A 21,311-nucleotide genomic window follows, 5' to 3' on the forward strand; every position below is an offset into this window, starting at 1 on the left:
ACGCTTCGGTAGAAAGCCTCCCCCCTCCCTCGTTCCCAACCTTCCTCAGGGAACTTGTAATTCGTCTGTGGGGTGCCCTTCGCCCAGCCCCACAGCGCTGACCCCCCAAGAGGGGGCTGCCCCCCACCTCCCCTCTGACAACGCAAAACCACCACACACCGTCGCCGCCCCCTCGCTTCCATCCTTCGTTTCCCCCAACCCCAAATTACTCAAACCCACCTTCCCAGCCCCCCAATAAACCTCTTCCCCTCCCCCCTCAGAGAAACCCTGAGATGAGAAAGGGGTGTGTGAGAGGGAGTAAGATACTGTTGTGGGGGGGGGGGTCACACTTAGGCACCAGGTGAGAAGCAAGTCCCTGATAACAGGGGTCAGGGGGGAGAGAAGGTGAAGAATGGGGGGGGCATATGTGGGGCAGGCACCGTGTTGCGGGCGAAATTAGGGTCTGGGCACCCGAGTTTAAGAGATAAAGGGGAGGAAGGCGGTTGTAGGGACGAAAAAGCTGGAGTAGTTGGGGGGTGAGATGTGGGGCGTTGAAGGAAGGGGTCAATGGGCGGGGACGCGCCGGAAGGCGAGGGGGGCTGGGCAGGTCTCTCTGCTGCTGCTTCCCCCTTTTTTCTTTCTTCCTCCCCCCCGCCCCGTCTCTCCGCGCCCCCCGCCACCCGCGTTACAAGGAGGGGAGGGAGGCGAGCGCGCGACCGGCGGCTGCACCTCCGCCCCCCCCCCCCGTGGGGAGGGGGGGAGGGGTGAAGGGAGGGCGAGGAGATAATTGGAAAAGGGGGTTGCTTTACCTTCCCTCACTTTCTATTGCAGGAAGCGGGCCGGGTGACGTCAGCGGGTCTCCCGGGCCCCGCCCCCTTCGCCCTGTCTGCCTCGCCGAGGAGCGAAAGGGGAGGGGCTTGGCGGAGGGAGGGGGAGGGGTCGCCGAGGGGGTTTCCTTGTTTCCTCACTCGGGCGCGTCGAGAAAGGGTAGAACCGAAACTAAAAAGGAAGAAGAAAAGTTTATAACAGGAAGGAGGGGGGAGGGGGGAATTCCTTCCTAGCCCGTCCACTTCCGCAACGCAGAAAGGTTTCAGAAGCTTCTAGCGTTTTCACAGCCGCGCGCCCCGACGCTGAGGGAAGGTCTGGCTAGGAGGGTTGTTGAGCACCTTCTTGGGCTTGCAATGCCCTCTGATCAGGTGTCTCGCGGCACCTTCAGATTCATCATTGGCGTCTATTTGGGTTAGTATCCCAATCCCCCCCCGAAAGTTTTTATTAATTGGTTCTGGCCGCCCCCACTTCTTTTCAACAGGTATACCCATAGTCTGCCAGTATTGTTTTAAACGAAGCAAGTGTTTGTACTGAAGATTTCTAAACGATTAAGGCATTTTAAAAAACCCTTAACATGCAAACTAGTTAAAAGAACATAAATAGTGTTTTGCTAGATTAGATTAAAGCCCACCATTCTCTTTAACAAGAAAGCCCCAGTCCACAACTGTGAACTACAACAGTGGGGAGGGGTGATTGTTTTACATGCATAAAATCTAGCATAGCCTTGAGTTAAAGGCATAGGATTCCATGCTAGATTTTTCAATGGCACAACATGGGGAAGAGCAAAAGATCGGAAACTGTGGAAACACTGAAACACCAGTGGTAGGTGCCAGCGTTGGGTAGCTTCTGCTGTTAACATCAGTTATATCTAGTACACTAAAAATACTGTAACTCACCTTGAATGTTCAAGAAATGAGTGGGATACAAATCAAAATAAGTAATAAACAAGTATGTCATTTGATGCATTATAAGGAAAATGTTAGGAATTGACAGCAGGCTAATCACACAACCCTGTGAGGCACTTGTATTTGAGTTAATGCTCCCACCAGACAGCTGAACCAGGAAAGGATACATTTGTGAAGCTGAGATCAGATTAGGCCAGCAAAGATAGATGCCAAGTTTGTAAGGCCTTGGTGGACAGAAATTCAGAATCAAGGTGAACTGCGTCAGACCACAAGACTAACTCCCATGACTCCTGACTACTGGCCAATAGGAGTTGGAGGGCACCATGTTGGCTAGCCCTGAAAGTGAGAAACTGTGTCACGCAGTACCTAAATGTTTATGCAGGTGACCCCTTTATCTTAAAACATGGAGCAGTTCTGCCCAATGACAATTTTGAAACTGCCAAACTGCAGTGTCTACACTGCAAGATTGTCAGGTTCTGAAGTGAGAGGCACCTAGACTTTTCTGTTAGATCACTGTTTCCCAAACTTGGTTTTCCAGTTGTTTTGGGACTACAATTTCCATCATCCCTGACCACCAGTCTGCTAGCTAGGGATGGTGGGAGTTGCAGTCCAAAAACAGCTGGAGACCCTAGTTTGGGAAACCCTGTATTGGATCAAGCACAGGCGATCTGTGGCCCTCCAGATGTAGCTGGACTCCAACTCCCATCAAGGCTAGCCAGCAAGGCCAATGGTGACATCTGATGGGTACTTTAGTCCACCCATTTCCAGACGGCCACCGGTTCCCCATTTGTGTGTTCAACCATAGCACTCTGGAATATGAAAAAATATTCTGCAAAAGAAAATACTTCCCTTCCAGTTCATGTTGCTATTGTTGAAAGGGGAGGGCGCTTCCACAGACTTTTAATATCCTGCTATTAGTGCCTTCCAATATTTATTCTGCGTCAGCCATATCTTAGAGACAGTAGAGTGGACCATATTCTGTTGCAGATGGTGCTAGCTTCAAATACCACAACAGAGCGAAGTCAGATAAGGCATAATTTCTGCAATTGCCACAGCTTCCCATTGCGACCATCACAACCAATCCCCTTCACACAGAGCACATGTCATGGCATTGGTGTAACCAGAATTTATCTTTGGGGGCGCAGGCCTTTTGTTGGGGGGGGACACAGAACCCCGCTATCTGTGACACGATTGGTCAGTTAGTTAAGGATTTTTATTTACCTGATTTAGGGGGTTAGCTGCTGCCCCCTATGCACCCCTCTGGCTACACCCATGTGGCATGGCACGTTTCCTCCAGCCACAGTCCAGCTGTGCTCCGTGGGTCTCCCTTCCCGGCCCCAGCTAAGCGGGCACAGGATCGCGCTTCGGAGACCCTGACAAGTGTTCCTAAAGTGCACCCACCTCAGTCAGGGAAATAAAGGCTTGAAGCAGTCAAGGCAAAACCTATCCGCGCCTCCCGTCCCGCACCTTTGCCTAGAGATCGCAAAAGAGGGTGGGGGAAGCGGACGCAAAATCACCCAGACAAAACTCGACGGGCAAAGTTCTTCCCAAGTAAGCGGAGCCTCCCGCGCAGATGCCCGTCGCACGCCCCCCTGCCGAGGCCCGTCCCTCCAACGCAGCCACACGCGCACCCTCCCATGTATGCACATAGCTGGGGCTGTTGCTGCTGACGCGGAGATCCCGGAGGTTCCTCCTTGTTGCTGCTGGCGGGTCATGCAGGCTGCGTCCCTCCTCCTCCTCCTCGCCGCCGCGCCTCCTCCCCCTCCTGCTTCCTCTTGCCCTCGCTGGGTTTTCCCGTTCGCTCCCAGCCACGCTGAATCCCCTCCTCCTTCCCGTGGCAACAGACCGAGCAGGCGGCGGCGGCCAGAAATACACACCCCACAATGCAAGAGGGCGCCTCGTGGGTGAGGGCGCGCAAAGCCTGCCCCCCCACCACCTAGCCCCCCTCCCGCTCCCCTCCAGCCTCGCCTAGCCCCGGGCCGCGAAACGCAGAAATAAACTCACCCCGGGAACAAAAAAAGAGAAAGGGAAAGTCCGCGCTGGGTCTCGCCGGGGAAGTTTTCACAGAAAACGAGCAAAGCCGAAGGCAGTCCCCTCCGCGCTTGGAAGTGGGCGTGAGAGGAAATACGAAGGGGAGGCGCCTAAGGCTCGCTTTTCTCTCTGGCTCGCTCCTACCCGCGCTTGCTCCCCTTTCTTTGGCCCTGGCCGGGGTTTCTTGGCTGCGCTCATTTGATTGGTTTGCACCCTCGGCTGTTTCTAGGGATGGAGCGAGTCGGGGGGCGCCTGGGGCTGTTTCTGCGGCTTCCTTCCAGGGCAGGAGACGAGGGGAGCAACAGCGACGAGAAGTCCTTGCTAAGCAGAAAGCATTGTTATTTTTCCAAGAGAGGATGCCTGCAACGCGTTGCCCCGGGTTTGCAGCCGACTCGGTTGCATGATGCTAACGGCACTAACACTGTTTTAAGAGTCATCAGATCATATATGTGTGTGTGTAGAGAAAGAGAGTAAATTAATGCTGGTACATTTCTAAACAAATCGCAAAAATTTATACAAGGGTTTACATTTCCCCCCTTTTAACTTGCTTAAAATATTTTCTCCTATTATTCTGTAAAATGGCCAAGGCACCTAACAGCACCCAAAGCCAATAAAGGGATCATTTATTTCAAACTTTTATTCTGCCCCACACAGATTTTGCATGGCATAATGTGATTTATTTATGCCACCCCAATCTCTGAGTGGGCCTAGATTCCAGGGGTTCCAGCTGCTTACCCAGGGTCTGTGTTTTTTTGGAAATGAGACACAGTGGATGCTCTGTTGTCTTTAGGATACATGGTTTATTTACACATGTATACAGCCTGAGCCTACAATGGAGGGGTTCAAAGCATCACACTCCAAGAGGGTCCTGTGTCTCCCATCGCTGCAACCTCCAATTCAAGCAGGCAGCTCACATTGTGCTCTAGTTCCCCTCTCCAGCTTGCTGCGTTTAACAGACTGCCACTATTTTTCCTCCAGCCCCCATCATCCTCAACTGTGATCCTAGGGACTACTACTCTCCTGCCAACTCTAAAACTCCACTTCAAAGGCCTTTGTCTTTCTAGGTTATTCTGAGTTAAGGGAGGCCCTCTCCCCATTTGCTCTCTGGCACAGAGACCATTGCCAGGCTGGCTCCTGGCTTGTATTTTAACATGCTAAATCCAGCATCTTGCACCCAGGAATTAGAAGCGGGGTCCAGGCACCCTACAAACTCATAACACTATACTAGTTTGGGCCAAATGAAATCTTGGTGAATCACTGCCAGTCACTGTAGACCAAGTATTTTCGACCTTTTCCAAGGACCCACTCTTGAAGCTAACATGCATTTCTGAATCTTTCCCCATGTATTTGCATGATGGTAGCACTCCTGTTGCAACCCACCTTGGATCAAGCCACCAGTTAAAGACCATTCTGTTGCGGACAATATTGAGCTAGATAGACAAATGGTCTGACTCAGTCTAAGGCAACTTCCTACAATAACTTGCAGTGATTCCCAAGATTTCAGAAGGTTCTCTCACACCCCTCTCTAGAGAAGTGTGATTTTCTGCATGCAGAGTAATGTTCTACTACTGAGCTTCCATGGCCATTCCTGACTAGTTTCTGAGTAGAAATGGTTAGGATTGCACTGTAAATTAATTATATATATAGTTATTATAAATAAAAGTGGATATGTACCAGATTATCTCTGGTTAATGCATGCATGCTGGTGTTACCTTTAAAACCCTCTACAATTTAGGGTTAGTCACCTGAAGGATTCCTTCATATGAGTCTGCTCGTACATTAAGAACAACTTTGAAATCCCTGCTTGTGGACCCACCAATACGATTGGTTATGTTGGTTGGGAGGCAAGGTCTTTTTTAGTGGTGATCTCCCACTCCACCCTGACTTTGGAATTCCCTCCCTGCTGAATTGTGCCGGCCTCTTCTATATAAGCCTAAATGGACCACCAAAACTCATCTCTTCCAGATTGCTTTTACTTAAAATATTTTAGGTGTTGATTTTTGAAAATGCTTCTGTTTAAAATGGTTTTATACTAACTTACCGAACTGTTCCTGGTTATGCTTTTGTGTCTGCTCCAATCCTGAAAAAAACCCCATCTTAATTGTACCTTCTCTATATAGGAGTATAGGTTTACCTAGATGGGTAGAATAAAATCTGTCAGTTTCAGACATCCCATAACATCTCAACACTTATTCTCTGGTATTTTGGACTGACTGAATTTTCCTGATACTGTACAATTAAGCAACCTGTTGCCATCAATAAATGGGCCCAATCAGAACCATAAAGGTCTGTTTTTGTCCCTGCATAGAGAGCCAAGCTCTTGCCTTTGTGCAAGACCCAGCTCAGTGTTTGCATTAATCATACAGACTGCTGTATTCTTTCTCTCTTGAGCTAAGCCCTTTTCAGGTGCTCCACCTCATGTGATAACCTGTCGCTCGTCACATTACAGTTGGCATGCCTGCAGCCCTCTGCGTGCTCAATCCCAACTTCTGCAGGAGCGAGCCCTTCCTACTTACGCAGGCCCCCCTTGCAATTCAGAACCCATCTTCCAGGGTTCTGAATGGTACAGGGAGCCCCCACAAATAGAACAGGCTTCCTGCTGCAGAGGTTCAGCCCCAATGCATAGAAGGCAGGGAGAGCAGCCCCAGTGACAGGGTGGTGGAGCAGCCAGGGAGTATGCTTCTATTCTCATTACGGTAATCAGGCAGGAGGCAGGTTGGGTGGGGGAAAATAGGCCTCAGTCTAGTCATGCTCTTTTCTGTTTTGTTGGGGAACATTTTATACACTGATAATTGTAAATCTCAAAAGTAAAGAATGAGTTCTACAACATAATTCCGTTTATTCAAGAGGCTCAAGAGATTTCTCAAGGCCTTCACATGAATAAAGTAGATTAGGATTGCTCTAGACATACGATTTGAAAAATACTTCCATTCACATTTTTTGAAGTATTATAGCACTGAGGGTAAGCTTCATCGTGTTAGGCAGCTTTGAGACTGGAGGCGGGGAAAACATGAGGTTACAGCATTTGGAGGTTATCGTTTAGGGGGAAAGACAAGGGGACAGGATAGAGGTGCATATTATTACACATGATGTCGAGAAAGCAGAGATTGTTGTTGCTGGCATTTGTCGGTCTCAAGAGACAATGGAGTATGCCTCTGGGGGTGAAGTCAAACTGCTGTGTTAGCAGCACCAGAATAACCTCCCCAGGACACAAGCCTGGGCAGTGTGTATAGAGGTCCTGGGCTGCCCAGAAGACAAGACCTCATTGAGGTGGTCCAAAGGAAAGCAGAGCAAGACGTTTGGCACCAGCTTGGCTGCAGGAGTTGCTGGAATGAGGGACTCCACTTCAGATTTGTGTAGGTTTTATTCCTTAGTCTTTTCTTCTCCTGAAGATATCCTGCAGGGCAGCAGAGGTTTAGAGTCAGTGCAAGGAGCTGCTATCAGGTGCTGCATGAGTGCTCCATCCTTAAGCAGTACTGTATGAGGACACTCACCACCTATAATAATTCCCCAAGCCACTCTTGACCTAAGGATCTTTTAAAATGGAAGTGCAACATTAAAAAGTACACAAGCATTGGGATGAGGGCTGTGTTGCACTTTACTATAACGTCAGAAGCAATATTGAAGACATTCCTATGAAACATAACCACCAGCCATACAGCATTCACAGCCTCAATGGATGCACTGGATCTCTGAAGGATTGTTTTTCCCCCAGCAACAAATTTAGAGATGAGTGCAACAGGCAGGTTGATTTATAATTAATTTGGCATCTCAGATTAATCTTCTTGATGTCTGCTGGACATCCAGAAAATCAATCTAGGATTTTGAATTAATTATGAAATTAGGTCAGGCACATTGAATCTCAGGGCTGATTCACACACAAATGTATCATCACTCGATTGCCCGTGTCACAGGGAAGGTGGCATCAGCTGGTACTCAAAACTTCTGTCTGCAATGTTAGCTTCACAGTGACAAGTGTATGTGGAAGTCACCTCTTGATGTTGCAGTTAGTAAGAGAAGTGCGTATGTGAACTATCTCAGAGATTACATTTGCGTGTGCCCAAGCCTGAAGGCATCTCATCAAAAACTATCTTTACAACACAGACCAACCTACTCTTGACCCCAGTCCCACAGTTTATGGAACATCTGATGCCCTAAGAATGAAGTAGACCCAAGCATTACATTAAAATATACATTTGTATTCCTTTAATATTAATGGCCTGTTTAAAAAACTCAAGACCTTACACAGCATCATTTTCCCCTGTCGAAATTCAGTCATGTGTGTGGAATTCACATTTCTTGTTTTCCAGTGTTTTATATTTTATCTCAGACCTCCACTGATTTCTCAAGGTCTATAAACTAGAATTCCTCTGAACTTCAGCTTTTCCGTTCAAAAGCTCACATTTCTGTCTGTATTCATGCCCATATAGCATCTAACACAACTTACTGTACTTTTTAGCCATGGCATTTGTCTGGCTTTTGTTTGTTCAAGTTACTCAATTGACAGGTTCCTCAGCAGGTTTTGTAGCATTTCTGTGCACTCAGAATGTATCCAGTCCAATCATCCACAGTCCGTACCAAAAACATTAGTAAGCTATAGTTTTGAGATGATAATGTGTCAGATAGAGGAGAGCTGGGATGCCCAAATATTGCTATGACAGGAACAATTTAGATATATTTCCCCCATGAATTTTTTAGAAAAATCATTGTGTGGCATTAGCTTAAAACAGTGTTTTAATGCTATACTTTGCTTTCATCTCTTGACCAGACAAACTCATCAAGTGCCGGAAGATAAAATCATTGAGCAACTCACAGAAAAGCCCCAATCAGTTCCATAGAAATCTTGTGACTTCAGTAACCCATCAAGATTAAAATCTGTTTGTCACAGCATTGATTTTTCTTCTGCATGTGAACAAGGACAATGATTTTAAAGCTGTAGCAGGGGCAGGGGAAAAATGGCTAGACTCTTCTACCATATTTGTAATTTTCATTAGTCGGGCACTTAACATAGTTGTGATAATGGAAAACATAAGGCAATTTTTTAGTAAACGCTCCTTGTGAAATGCCAGACATGCAGAGAAAATGTATGTTTCCTGTTACAAAATTAAATGTTAGAAATGAAAAGGTTTGCAGCCTATCTCTCTCAAAGTGAAATGCAGGCCCTAAATGGGTGTCTTGCTGTGGTCTGTCAGAAAGTGGTAATAAGCTGTTTTGAAGGGTTGAGCCTGCATGTTTGTGCCATTTCCCACAGTTTGTGTTATAAAGCTGCTAGCTGGTCTTCAATTAAATAGAGAGGGGGAGTATTAAAGCACCATACAAGTGTATGATTCCATTTCAGACCATCTTTGCATCCCTTTCTCGCTAACTATTAATTTATTGCAATAATTTAGTACCCTGACAGTTTTACTACACCTAACATTTGTTACTACACCAGTAATACACTAAGCATTGTAACGGACACAGATCAACCCCACCATCCTTGCCCTTTAGGCTTCTGAATCTGATTCAGCGCTCCGCTGTGCACACATTTTATTGTTTTGCATTGTATTTTTAATAATGGCTGATACTCACCTGCAAGCAGAACAACCTGCAAACAGATTGAGGCTTCCCTTTTCTTTCCTCCCTGCCTTTAATCTCCCATGCGATCTCCCAAAACCTGTTCTAGAGGGCCTTCTGGAGCGGAAACCCCATTTCATGAATGGACTTCCACTCACATCATGTTGGTTATCTCTCATTCTATTTTACACACACACACACACACACACACACACACACACACACACCCCTTTTTAAAAAAAGTTAGATTGGCTCTCTAGTTCTGTTAACAGACAGGCAGTGCCCCTCTTAAGTCAATAGGGGAAATGTGTAATAAACTTTCACCAATGCCAAACCCACCTCCCCACCTTAGCTATTGAGTTGCAGAAAATTGTGCAGCCACAGCAAAGTGGGCAGTCAAAGAAGCAGGAAGCAATGCCCCACTTTCTACCTACTGTAAACACTCCCTGTAGACTGGCTAGACATTCCTGAACTAGTTTGGCTACCAGAATACAAGAAGGCTTCCCATAGAAGCCAGGGCCGGCCCATGACATTTTGCTGCCTGAGGCAAAGGACTAGATGGTGATTCCTTGCCCGGTACCTTGCCCACATATACATTCTATGGGTAGCATCATCCAGCACACCTGTGTGAAGCATGTTACTTAGGGGGCATGGTCAGAGACATAGCTAGGGGGCAGGGGGGCACACTGGGTGTCACTCACCCAGGGGGCTTCACTTACTGTGGGGCTTGCAGCGCACCTGAGCCACACGTCTCTCCTGGGAGTGATGCGGTGGCTCAGGCGCCTGCAGGCTCCATGCTGAGCGGGAGGCAGCAGGCGGACTCCATGGGCCCTGCCTTGGGTCGCCTTGCCCAGTGAGTGGCTTGCCCTGCCCCTGGGCACACGCACCATCCCTGGCGCCCAAGTGGCTTGCTACATCGCTGGGCATGGTCATAGCCATTGGGCAGGGGAGGCAGCTGTCCCCTTCCAAATCAATAAATAAAAATGCTTAACTAAAAGTAGAAATAATCAGAATATTTGAAATACTCTCTGAGGTCACTTAAATGATGGCATGGCACATTCTAGTGACACAACTGACAATCCAACTGAGCAATGGACATGGCTTCCGTGAACTGACCAATTGTGTCACAGGTGGCTTGGTTCTGGAAGTTTATCATAGTTTCTCTTAAGAGTGTGCACCTACAGGGCTTGTCTAGAAATGACTGTAAGTTTCTCACAGCCTATTTATACTGCAAAAAACCCTCAGACCTCAGCCGATGATATAGTTCAGTTTATTCAAGTTCACAATTTGGATCAGTGTAGAGCTCATAGCTAATGTTTGTTGTGAACCAGTGTTTTATTTCATTATAGTGTAGTTTCCTGGCTATCATTGGTGTTCAAACTCCAACCATCAGCCTACCTAGGACACGCCAATTGTTTAGAAATGGATATAAAAACGTTGTTTACTGCCTCTCCCAACATAAATCCTGGCTGCACCTATGTTAGGGGGTGCAAGACAGGTTGTGTGGCTCATACAGTTCTATCCTACAAGAGGGGGAATGGCTGGGGGACATGGGAGAATCAGGCAGGTGGCTGCTGCCCCTGCCCCACATTACCCGCCGCACGAGGCAGTTGCCTCCCTCTGCCAAATGATATGGTTTACCCTGATAGAAACTGCTAGAATCAATAAAGGGCATGATGTGTTTGTCCACAGACAACTTTCCAGGTCATGTGGCCAGCATGACTAAACCGCTTCTGGAGCAACGGAACACTGTGGGTTAAAGCATGATGAGAAATTGAACTCAGCATATAAGATCAATTTAGAGAAAAAGTGTTCATAACTTAAGTCCTTTGTTTCATTTAGAAGCTGTGAGTGGGAAGTGGAAAAGAAACTACATTTGCCACCCATCCCTTAATTTAAAATAAAATGAAATCAAAGGACAGAACAGATTGCATAACAGCAGCAAGCATACCAGACGAGGCAGTAAAATAACCTGAAAATTCCTAGCGGAAATACAGCAGGTAGAAAATTTAGGAAGTCAAAACTTGAGTAAAACCAAAAAATGAGCTAAATTCTCCCCTCGGCTTTACCTTTATATATCTCTGAACTAATCACAGTAATGTGCATTAGGAAGCTCATTTTAATGTGTAAGCTGACTCAACCCACCCAATCAGTATCAGAAATATCAAGGAAGAGGAATCTGTGGGCAGGAAGAAAGCGTTTATGTTACATCACCCTTGTCTTATATATCTGTATGCATGCTTAGAAAGTTCATGTATTTGTAGGGGACTGGTTTGGCATTTGGGGAAATTCCTGGTGCCCATGATGTTTAAATTGTCTCATGAGCAGACCAATAAAATTTCTGACATTTTCAACTCTGCTGGTAATGACTATTTAGAATCAGCCAGTAGTCTTTTTATAGAATAAAGCCAGGCTAAACAATTTTCCTGCAACAACTCCTGTTGGTACCTAATGCTGAGCAGGAGGAACAAGTTACACTGCCATATCTTCAGCTGAGCCGGAGTTGAGCTGAGCCAAGTCAACTCAGACGGAAATCTGCTGTATCCTAAGCTACTCATCCCAGTGGATCTTGCCATGGGATTGCTCCCTGAGCCTCTGAGAAAGCTCCTCTCTGGATGATCGTCTGCTGCCACTTGGAAAACACTGAAAATATAGTGAAAAGATGACATGACTACATGCTGGCTTAATAGCTGTCAATATGTCAAATTACCTTTGATGCCCCTTCTAGGTGAGCTCAGGACGGGAGCACCTGTTAGCCAGCCCTCCTTACATTTCCGATCAATGGGATCCTGTGGGACAGCTTAACCTGTTGGGGCAGAAGTGGCTGTTCCACAGTCATTAATACAAACTTCCACGTGATTGTAACGTTTTGTAGAGTTATATTTTGTTTGGGTTTTTTTAGACAGAGAGGAAAGACCTTAACCAACCATTCTGTGACCTTATTATGTCACATGTATAGAACTGGCATTGCAATACATGTCCCCTCCCCACCCTCCAAAATGAACCAATGGTTTTAGAAAATCGAAATCATGAATGCTGAGAGGTAGGCAATTATGCCTGATTCAAACTCATATTTTCCCAATACAGCTAAGTGCTATTGGGTAACAATAACTTCTACCATGGTTGGAAATTTCCACAAGTATAAGGAAAAGCAATAAGTCACACAGCAGAGTAAGATCATGTGCAGAGGTTCGGACAGAGGTTGAATATTATCAGTGGCGTAGCGTGGGGGGTGCAGGGGGGGCCAGCCGCATCGGGCGCAACATCTGGGGTTAGGGCAAATCCACGGGTTAGGGGGCGCAAATCCACGGGTTAGGGGGCGCAAATCCACAGGTTAGGGGGCGCAAATTACTTGCCTTGCCCCGGGTGCTGACAACCCACGCTACGCCACTGAATATTATGCAACCACAATTTTCCTTATTGTACATCCATAACTGCCAGTTTCATACCATAACTGTAGTAATGATGTTGGACCACAAACAATTGCTTTAACTGTGCAATTATGCTCATAACCACGTGAAAATGTTTTACGTTAATAAACTGTTAATTAAAAGCAGCAGAGGGAACTGCAGGATACAACTTACATGAACTCACGAAAATATGTAACCTTTGACAGCTATGTTTCTAGGGCTGCAGAGAATTTTTCCTAAGACATTTTTCAGGTTGAAAGGGAAGCTTATGGCGGACAGAAAACCTTGTGCACCATGCCCTTTGCTTGCTTGTAGTTTCTCCTAATAGAATACATTTTTAATGTTATGTTTACTAATATATTAAGTTTTAGGCACACTTCTCCCAATATTCTTTTGTGAAACATTGCTTGGCTGAAGAACTACATTGCAGAATTCAGATAAGTGTGAATCCAGAGGGTATGGCTGGATTTCATGTCTCATATTATTTTGGAAAGTGCAGATTTGATAGATTTGGCTTTAAATGGGAATTGAATTGACTTTCTTCTCCATCCCCAGTCATGACAAACTGAAGTCTGTTGATTTCAGTGCGCCTCCTTTGAGTACGACTTTGTCAGATATTGTATTAAAATATTTCCCCATTAACAAGCATGGTGTGTAAATAGTTAAGTGATTTAACAACATGACCGACAAGTAAAGTCTAGAGTTCCATTATGTCATCCGCAGAATATTCATTTCCAGTTTACTCAATTTACATTGGCTATACGGTATATTTGGTTGGAGCTATTACATTTTGTCAGTTTAATCATACTGGTTTGCCTCTGGTTTCCAAAAAGACATCATTTCTGGAGTATGAAACAATGCAGATCTCAAGCGTAATTTGGATTGGTTTGGAAACCTGGCTGAAAATTAAAATTAAAAAGTGCACGCTGTTTTCCACAGATCATCAAGGATGTTCAAAATTTATCAAAGCCGTTTAGCTACAAATGTGCTTTCCTATAAAATTCTATACCATTGCAAACAGTGTCATCCTAATTGAACAGTGGCAGCCCAAGCTGGAACACAGATGTTAATGGGAGATGGTGGCCAAAAGCAAGAGAAGATAATGTTATCTGTCTCTCTCCCTGGTAAGTTGTGATGTACTGAGAGTTTTCCTGTCCCTGTGTTGCTTCATGGTCTGCTGTTTGTGAGAAAGGGAAACTGGGAGTGTGTTGATGTTGGGTGTTTTACTGCGTATTGTTGTGGGTGGTGGAAGGGGAGATGAGAAGATGTGGGGCTGATACTTCCTGGTTTCACCCTCAGAATGGCTGTACTCATGCAACTTACAAATGCACACCAGTGAAGGGTGTACAGTAGCAATTCATTAAAACACACAGCTACAAGAATGATGCCAATGTGAAAAACATTAATCAAGTTTAGAAATACATAGAGTGGATGCAAGTATTCACTAAACTCCTGGGGAAGTAGATAATTTACATCCACAACCTCAGCCGCATAATAAATCCCCCAATTCAAATCTCTTTAGACTGTGACTCTCAATAGATTTCTAAAAATGTACACTTACGGAGTAAACAGAATGCCTAATGGCTTCCAGCAGCACATCAGATTTGTTACACTTATGGGAGGTCTGGCTATCAAATATTCATGCCTGCAGCTCTTATGCAACACTAGGAACTTTTTCACTTGTGAAATAAATAAAAAAGTTCACCAGATGTAGGAGATAAAGGGATTGTTTTATCTGACCATGGATGACCAAGTTTTCTTATGGATTATTAATGTTGGGAAAACTCTGAAGGCATGAGCTAGCAAACATTGCTCTTACAGAAGTCCCCATAATGAGGATGTGAAGACTCCTTGACTCCTTGGCAGGTACATAAAGGTAAAGGGACCCCTGACCATTAGGTCCAGTCGCGGATGACTCTGGGGTTGCGGCGCTCATCTTGCTTTACTGGCTAAGGGAGCCAGCGTATAGCTTCCAGGTCATGTGGCCAGCATGACTAAGCTGGTTCTGGAGAACCAGAGCATCGCACGACAACGCCATTTACCTTCCAGCTGGAGCGGTACCTATTTATCTATTTGCACTTTGACGTGCTTTCGAACTGCTAGGTTGGCAGGAGCAGGGACTAAGCAACGGGAGCTCACCCCGTCATGGGGATTCGAACTGCCGACCTTCTGATCGGCAAGTCCTAGGCTCTATGGTTTAACCCACAGCGCCACCCACGTCCTTTTGGCAGGTACACCCACAGCCATATTCCTAATGCAAACAAACAAAAGTAAGAAATAATACCTTTCTAGCTTCATATAAAATGAAAGAAAGCCGTGCTGTATTTGGGGGCCCTTTTGCTCATTCTGCTAAGAAGAGCCCAATCGCAAGGTCCTGCCCTGATGACAGCTCTACTAAGCAGTGATCCTGGGTAGGGAAACTTCCATTCATGGTCTGACTTCAAGCACAGCTGCCCACGGTCCCTGCCTGCCCTGAACCTCTCACACCTTCCTTCCAAATTGACATTTTGCAATCCTCCTGCCCAGTACTATTTTTCTAGAAGAAGGGGTGCCGGAACTCACCATGATCACCTCTCTTGTTTTTATAATGGCAATGGTGCCCACCTGAAAGGTGCCGGAACTGAGTTCTGGTGAGCTCTGGCTGAAAAAACGAAAAGCCCTGCTCCCACTCCATTTGCCAGTTTGGTAAAGGATTACTGGACCTGAGTCTGCGGCTATTTAACTCTGTTGTCCAAAAGAACAAGTCCATCTTCCATAGTGAGTGAAATATACTTGGAGTCGAGAGTGGATTTCATGCTCTTTATTCAGCTCATAGTGGTGAGGCGAAATGGAAGTTCTCCCAGAATGTCTGCTTTATATACATTATTTACACAATGGGCCCCACGTGATTGGCTAATTCCAGGATTCTCCTGTAGGCCAATCAGGTTGCGGATTCACTTTCACCTGGAGCTGGATTGGGTGGCTCCTGTGGACCAATCAGACTGCTGCATTCTGAATCCTATTGTTCTATGACCAATCAGACTGCTGCATTTGGATCCTATTCAACTCAGCACATAACAGTGAGGTTCATAACTACCACCTTATTTCTGGCATGAAAAGGCCTGCAAAGAAAAGCAGGTGGAAATTAAGCAGCAAAATATATCCATCATCTTATTTTCCTGCCATTAAATGAAACTTGAGCCTTCCCATAAAAAGAAGTGGCAACTTTCCTAAACTAGCCTCCTGCTGAAGCCATTGCATGAGAGCCATATTGGGGAAGAGGATCGTGCAACAATTTCCACAAAATAGTTAACACTGCAGATCGGTAATCCTTCCATAATCTGAAATATTGGCTCTGTGCCAAACCCTGTGCTTTCATATACCTCTGAGGAAATTATGGCCTTTCGGTTTGTGGAAAAATAGAAAAGCTTTCTTCCCCTCTTTCTTTTCTTTAATAAGTAAAATATCAAGCATTTTGCACAAAGCAAACTACCGGTAATCACCTAGAAGAGAAGGCAAAGTATGCAAATGAACCTTTCCGCATGGCTGGGCAGGTCTATTCAAGGTATAGTTGGGGACAAGAAGTTGATTTTGCCAGAATGTATAACTATCTCATCCTCTCACTTTTCCCACCAATAATTCAACATAAATGATATGGTATCAAAAGCACAAAAATGCATTAATCTGCGCATTAACAAAATAAATCCAGGAAATAGATCAAAAGTAGTGCTTTTTAAAAACCAGGCAGGATAATATATATACTAGCATTGTCAGGATTTTAAGCCTGAGTTGTGAACATTTGGTTTTACCAATCTGAAATAAAGCTTCAGAACTCCAAAGATGTATATGCATATATGTAAACACACCCACCCACACCCACACCCCTCTGCAGATTTGAAGTTTTAATTCAGTTTGGTCAAATCAAATGTTCACAATCAGAGCTTTTTTCCATCCAGAACTCACTGGAACTCAGTTCTGGCACCTCTCAGGTGGGTGCCAATGCCATTCTAAGAGAACAAGGGAGGTGTTCATGGTCAGTTCTGACACCCTTTTCCCCTGAAAAATAGCACTGTTCACAACTCTGGTTACTTGAAATCCTGGCATTGCCTAAAAATGAAGATCTTAAGAAGTAAGGAGACCCTTCATTTTTCTTCTAAAGGGTCATGGGTAGGGGAAACCTATGACCCTACAGATGCTGTTGGCCCTCCCATTATCCCCAGCCAGCATGCAATGGCCAGGGATTATGGAGTTGTAATCCGACATCTGGATAGATGGGTTCCTCACCCTGATGCTGCTGTACTACAGCTCCCAGCAGCCTCGGCAAACAGGGCCAGTGATCTGGGATGATGGAAGTTGTAGTTTGGCAACATCTGGAGTGCCAAAGGTTCCCTACACCTGCATTAGGTTAATTGAGGCCCTGCAACATGAAATAAATTAATAAATTTAGATACAAAAAAAATGGAGGAATCCCAAAATGGCTGCATGTAAGGAATGGATTAGGTGACTATGACAAATAGCACACATGAAGCAAAAATGTAAGGTGTGCAAGAAGTGAGTGTGTAAAGAAGAACGTGTTAAAGACTGGAGAATTTTTATTTTTGAAAGCAATATCATTTTGATGCTCTAATTGTTTACTTAAAACAAAAATTATTAGGCATATTTATAGCCAATCCTTCATCAGAGTAGATTTCAGGGCAGAGTATAATGCAGAATATAAAAACTACAAGTTACATATTATTAGTTCAAAGCGGATTTTTTAAAAAAAAGACACCAACAACTCTTTGCAATATATTTAGTTTATAAATGCATGCTATTTTCCTGTTACCATTTACATTTTTGAAAAGAAAGAGATTCCTTGGTTGCTAAGTAAAAGCAAACTCTAAGTGGACTCCACCTTTGCCTGTAGGAATACAAATATGAATATTCATGTGTAGGCAGTCTGGTGGGACACAACCAAAAGGATAGTATCAGACTCCTCCAATCAATGTAACTCACATCAAGAACGTGGTGTGTATCTGACAAAGAATGTTCTAACCTACATTCATCCATGCATGATTTTTTGCCTTCCTTAAAGTTGGCACATTCGGTGGAAATGCCAATGAAACAGGCCCCACTCACACCAAATAAGTAATGAACTGTAGAGATAATAAATGCTGTATATAGTCAAACCAAAGACCATAATATTCTGGCACAAGGCACATGCAATTTGAATGGGTTGTTAATTTCAGCACTGCATACTTTGGTATCGCTTTGACCATTGTTCAGATCACCGCAGTTGTGCCTGGTTCTGAAGAAAAAGCAACGGCGACAATCAAATCACATGCTTTCCTGCGCAACAACTGAAGAGAAATAGTTTCGTCACGATGACTCAGCAGGCTTTCCCGTCCAACATGTTTATTCAGCATTCTTTGATTGCTCCTTTCAGTATATTAAACAACAGAACAGGCATGTATAAACTATTTATTTTGCAAGGAAGGTGGCCTGATTCATATCTCAGTTGTGGCAAAGTACTTGGATTTATGCAGAGCAAACCTATTCTTGAGTTACTGTGCCTGAGGAGGCATAGGTCTTGCCTCCAGTGTAGCACTAGGTAAGCCTCCTGTCAGCACAAGGATATCTGCTTGCACAACAGGACTTTCCTCCTCTCTCCTTCCCCAGCGCCACCCCTAAATCCGTTCTGGGGTTCCCCCAACCCTCTAAAGGAGGCACATGCAAACTCCGGCCCTCCAGATGTTTGGGACTACAATTCCCATCATCCCTGACTACTGGTCCTGTTAGCTAGGGATGATGGGAATTGTAGTCCCAAACATCTGGAGGGCCGGAGTTTGCCTATGCCTGCTCTAAAGCACATCTGGGAAGGTTGCAGAGGGAAGAGATGGAGGGAAACGCCTGTTGCACAAGCAGGTATCCTTGCGCTAATGGGATGAGGGAGTTTCACACTGCCCATAGGCCTTACTGGAAGCCCCAGTATGCTGGTGGAATGCAAGGTATGCTTCTGGCACAAAAGGCATCCAACAGAACACTCCCATTTGCCAGTGGAACACTCTGTCAAATTCCGTCCCATTCCTCTGTCCAATTAAAACCCAATTTGTTGTCTGGGCAGAAGGCTGGGACTTCCCCGCAAATGGCAGAGAGGAACAGGTGTGGGTGGAGGTGAGAACAGAACAGTGACTCAAGAGGGGACGCACCAGTGGCAGCTTCCTGACACTGTCATCTACTTTCAGGAGGTGTAGACAGAGTAGACATTTCCCAATAAAAATTAATAATAAATGACCATATTATCTGAAGAGAGGGAGCTGGGATAGCCAGAAATTTATCCTATAATACACTAAACACATCTGTGGGCCTAGACAAAACAATGCAGCTGTCCAGTGGGTTAGACAGCAGTGCAAAACAACATGTGAAAACAATATTTATCAGCATTTGAAAGACCATTGCTACCACAGCTGGTATTATTCTCATACTATTGTAGTGGCTAGAGTGTGACCTTGTGATAAATGCTGCTCATTGTGTTCTTCCTCCTACCCACAGTCACTTAAGAGGCGAAGAATTCTCCTCCCTTCACTACCAAGGTGACCACTGCGGAAGAGGAATTTGAGCTCAGACACAGGCAGTCCACATTTGGTGCAATGTTTCTAAGTTTACCCATCTCCCCTGCCTTCACTTTGGAAGGGAACGAAGACCACATGAGGAGAGGGATTTGGGCCAAAGGGTGTACTGCCAGAGTTAGGTTCTCCTGCCTCCCATGAACACTTCAGAAGGAAGGAGAGGGCTTACCGCATTTTATCTCTGAGGCAGTAGAGATGATTTTGCTGGTCCTTACATTGGCTCAAGTAAGCAAGCATTCCCTGATGGTCAAAGTAAGGCACTTGTGGGGCGCAGGCCTCCTTATATTTTCCTTTAATGGTAGCCGATAGAAATCTTCAACCATTCCTTCTTCCTATGTACTAAAGAGAAAGAAGGTTATGAATAGGATAAAAACAACAACACTGGGACCCATCTTTCTTTTTTATTTAAGAAAAAAAGAGCTAGCATTTTATCATAAAAAATACCAAACAAAATCTCAAAGCAATATACAAAACAGAAACCAATATAATATGTGACCAATCTGATGAAAACCTTTTAAAACTACAGTATATTAAAAGGAACAGTGACAGAAGCCCAGGATTATCCCTGTGAGAAAGGTCTTCAACAGGTGCCAAATTCTTCTCTAGAATGCTAGAACCTGTTTAAGCTGTTATTTGTGGTCACATAGGCAGGGCTTTTTTTCAACAGGAACTTGCTGGGCACCACTGCCATTCTAAGAGAACAAGGGAGGTGATGTGCGTGGATGACGTCAGCATGCCGAGCAACATGCTGACGTCATGTGCGCACCTTGTGCATAGTGCTCACCCCATGTGCACACGTTACATGACGTGCTGACGTTAGTCACACGCAGACCACAGGGCGGGTGCAAGTAACATGGGCACACTGCGCAGGCTGCGCAATAAGGTAAATATGTTGTGCAGCATGCACATCTGGCTGCTGCAGATTTGGGGGAGCTGGTCCCCTGGTTGAAAATTTTGGGGAGCCCTTGTCACCCTAGATGGCGCATATGATCAGGTGCAAAGGAGGAGAAATGATTCCTATCTTTGACACCTGGCTAGAAAATAAAGAGTGCAACGGGTACAGCTTTTTTCACTAGCAAAATATGAATGTAAGAAGAGCCTGCTGGATCAGGCCAGAGGCCCAGCTAGTCTAACATCCTATTCTCATGGTGTTCAACCAGATGCCTGTGGGAAGCACACAAGCAGGAAAAGCTAAGCACAACAGCACTCTTCATCCCTGCGATTCTCCACCAAGTTGCACTTGCCAGTGTTTTCTTTTCTGTACTACTAAAAGCTCTGACCCTTGGCCATGCTGGCTGGGGCTAATGGGAACTGGAGTTCAACAACACTTAGAAGGTCACAAGTTCCCTATCCACGTTCTAGAGCAAGAATGAGGGAAGAAGAAGAGAAGAGTTTGGATTTGATATCCCGCTTTATCACTACCCTAAGGAGTCTCAAAGCGGCTAACATTTTCCTTCCCTTCCTCCCCCACAACAAACACCCTGTGAGGTGAGTGGGGCTGAGAGACTTCAGAGAAGTGTGACTAGCCCAAGGTCACCCAGCAGCTGCATGTGGAGGAGCGGAGACGCGAACCCGGTTCACCAGATTACGAGTCCACTGCTCTTAACCACTACATCACACTGGCTCTCGAAAAGGGGGGAAAACATAGAACAGACAGTAAAAAAATAAAGCAGGACCTTTCCATTTTGCAGGCTGGTGTCAGTGACTTACTTTGGGCTCTCAAATTTCAGCAGCGCCCCGTGCAATGCTAAAATTCAGCCCTCCATGTCCCCCCACTCCATCCTACAGCATCGTGGAGCCCCCTGCAGCGTGGCGCCCAGTGCGGTTGTGCTACCCTAAAAGCGCATCTGCTGGTGTTAACTGTGATCTGAAAATGACTGATAACATGTTAATAATTGGCAAGGGAAAGTCAGACTCCTGGGTTCCTGCTCCAGCATATATTTTTGGTGTGCAGTATTTGAGTGATTAAGTAATCCTACACCTCAAACATAAAACGGGGCTATCGGTGCCTAGTC

The 21,311-nt window shown here is 45.4% G+C and overlaps 1 protein-coding gene and 1 long non-coding RNA gene across 5 annotated transcripts in view; both read right to left on the reverse strand.

The window, feature by feature from the left end:
- Positions 1-3,863, reverse strand: part of HIVEP1 (HIVEP zinc finger 1) — an 84,318-nt gene extending 80,455 nt beyond the window's left edge. For 2 of the 3 annotated variants that reach the window (XM_053396905.1, XM_053396899.1), the window contains exon 1: positions 3,717-3,863. The gene's annotated coding sequence lies outside the window, so the exon portion shown is untranslated. Of the gene's footprint in view, positions 1-788; positions 979-3,716 lie in introns of all 3 variants that reach the window. The other variant, XM_053396901.1, reaches the window with a different exon arrangement.
- Positions 3,864-6,562: 2,699 nt separating this feature from the next.
- On the reverse strand, positions 6,563-19,779 carry LOC128417773 (uncharacterized). Of its 2 annotated transcripts, none has more exons than XR_008331548.1 (2): positions 19,466-19,779; positions 6,563-7,140 (listed from the first exon to the last, which is right to left on the reverse strand). It is a non-coding gene; the product is annotated as an uncharacterized LOC128417773 (long non-coding RNA). The 2 variants fall into 2 exon arrangements; XR_008331549.1 differs by lacking the exon at positions 6,563-7,140 and adding an exon at positions 17,333-17,975.
- Positions 19,780-21,311: the final 1,532 nt, after the last annotated feature.

This window comes from Podarcis raffonei, chromosome 7, assembly GCF_027172205.1.
Source record: "Podarcis raffonei isolate rPodRaf1 chromosome 7, rPodRaf1.pri, whole genome shotgun sequence".
In the NCBI taxonomy this organism is placed as follows: domain Eukaryota; kingdom Metazoa; phylum Chordata; class Lepidosauria; order Squamata; family Lacertidae; genus Podarcis; species Podarcis raffonei.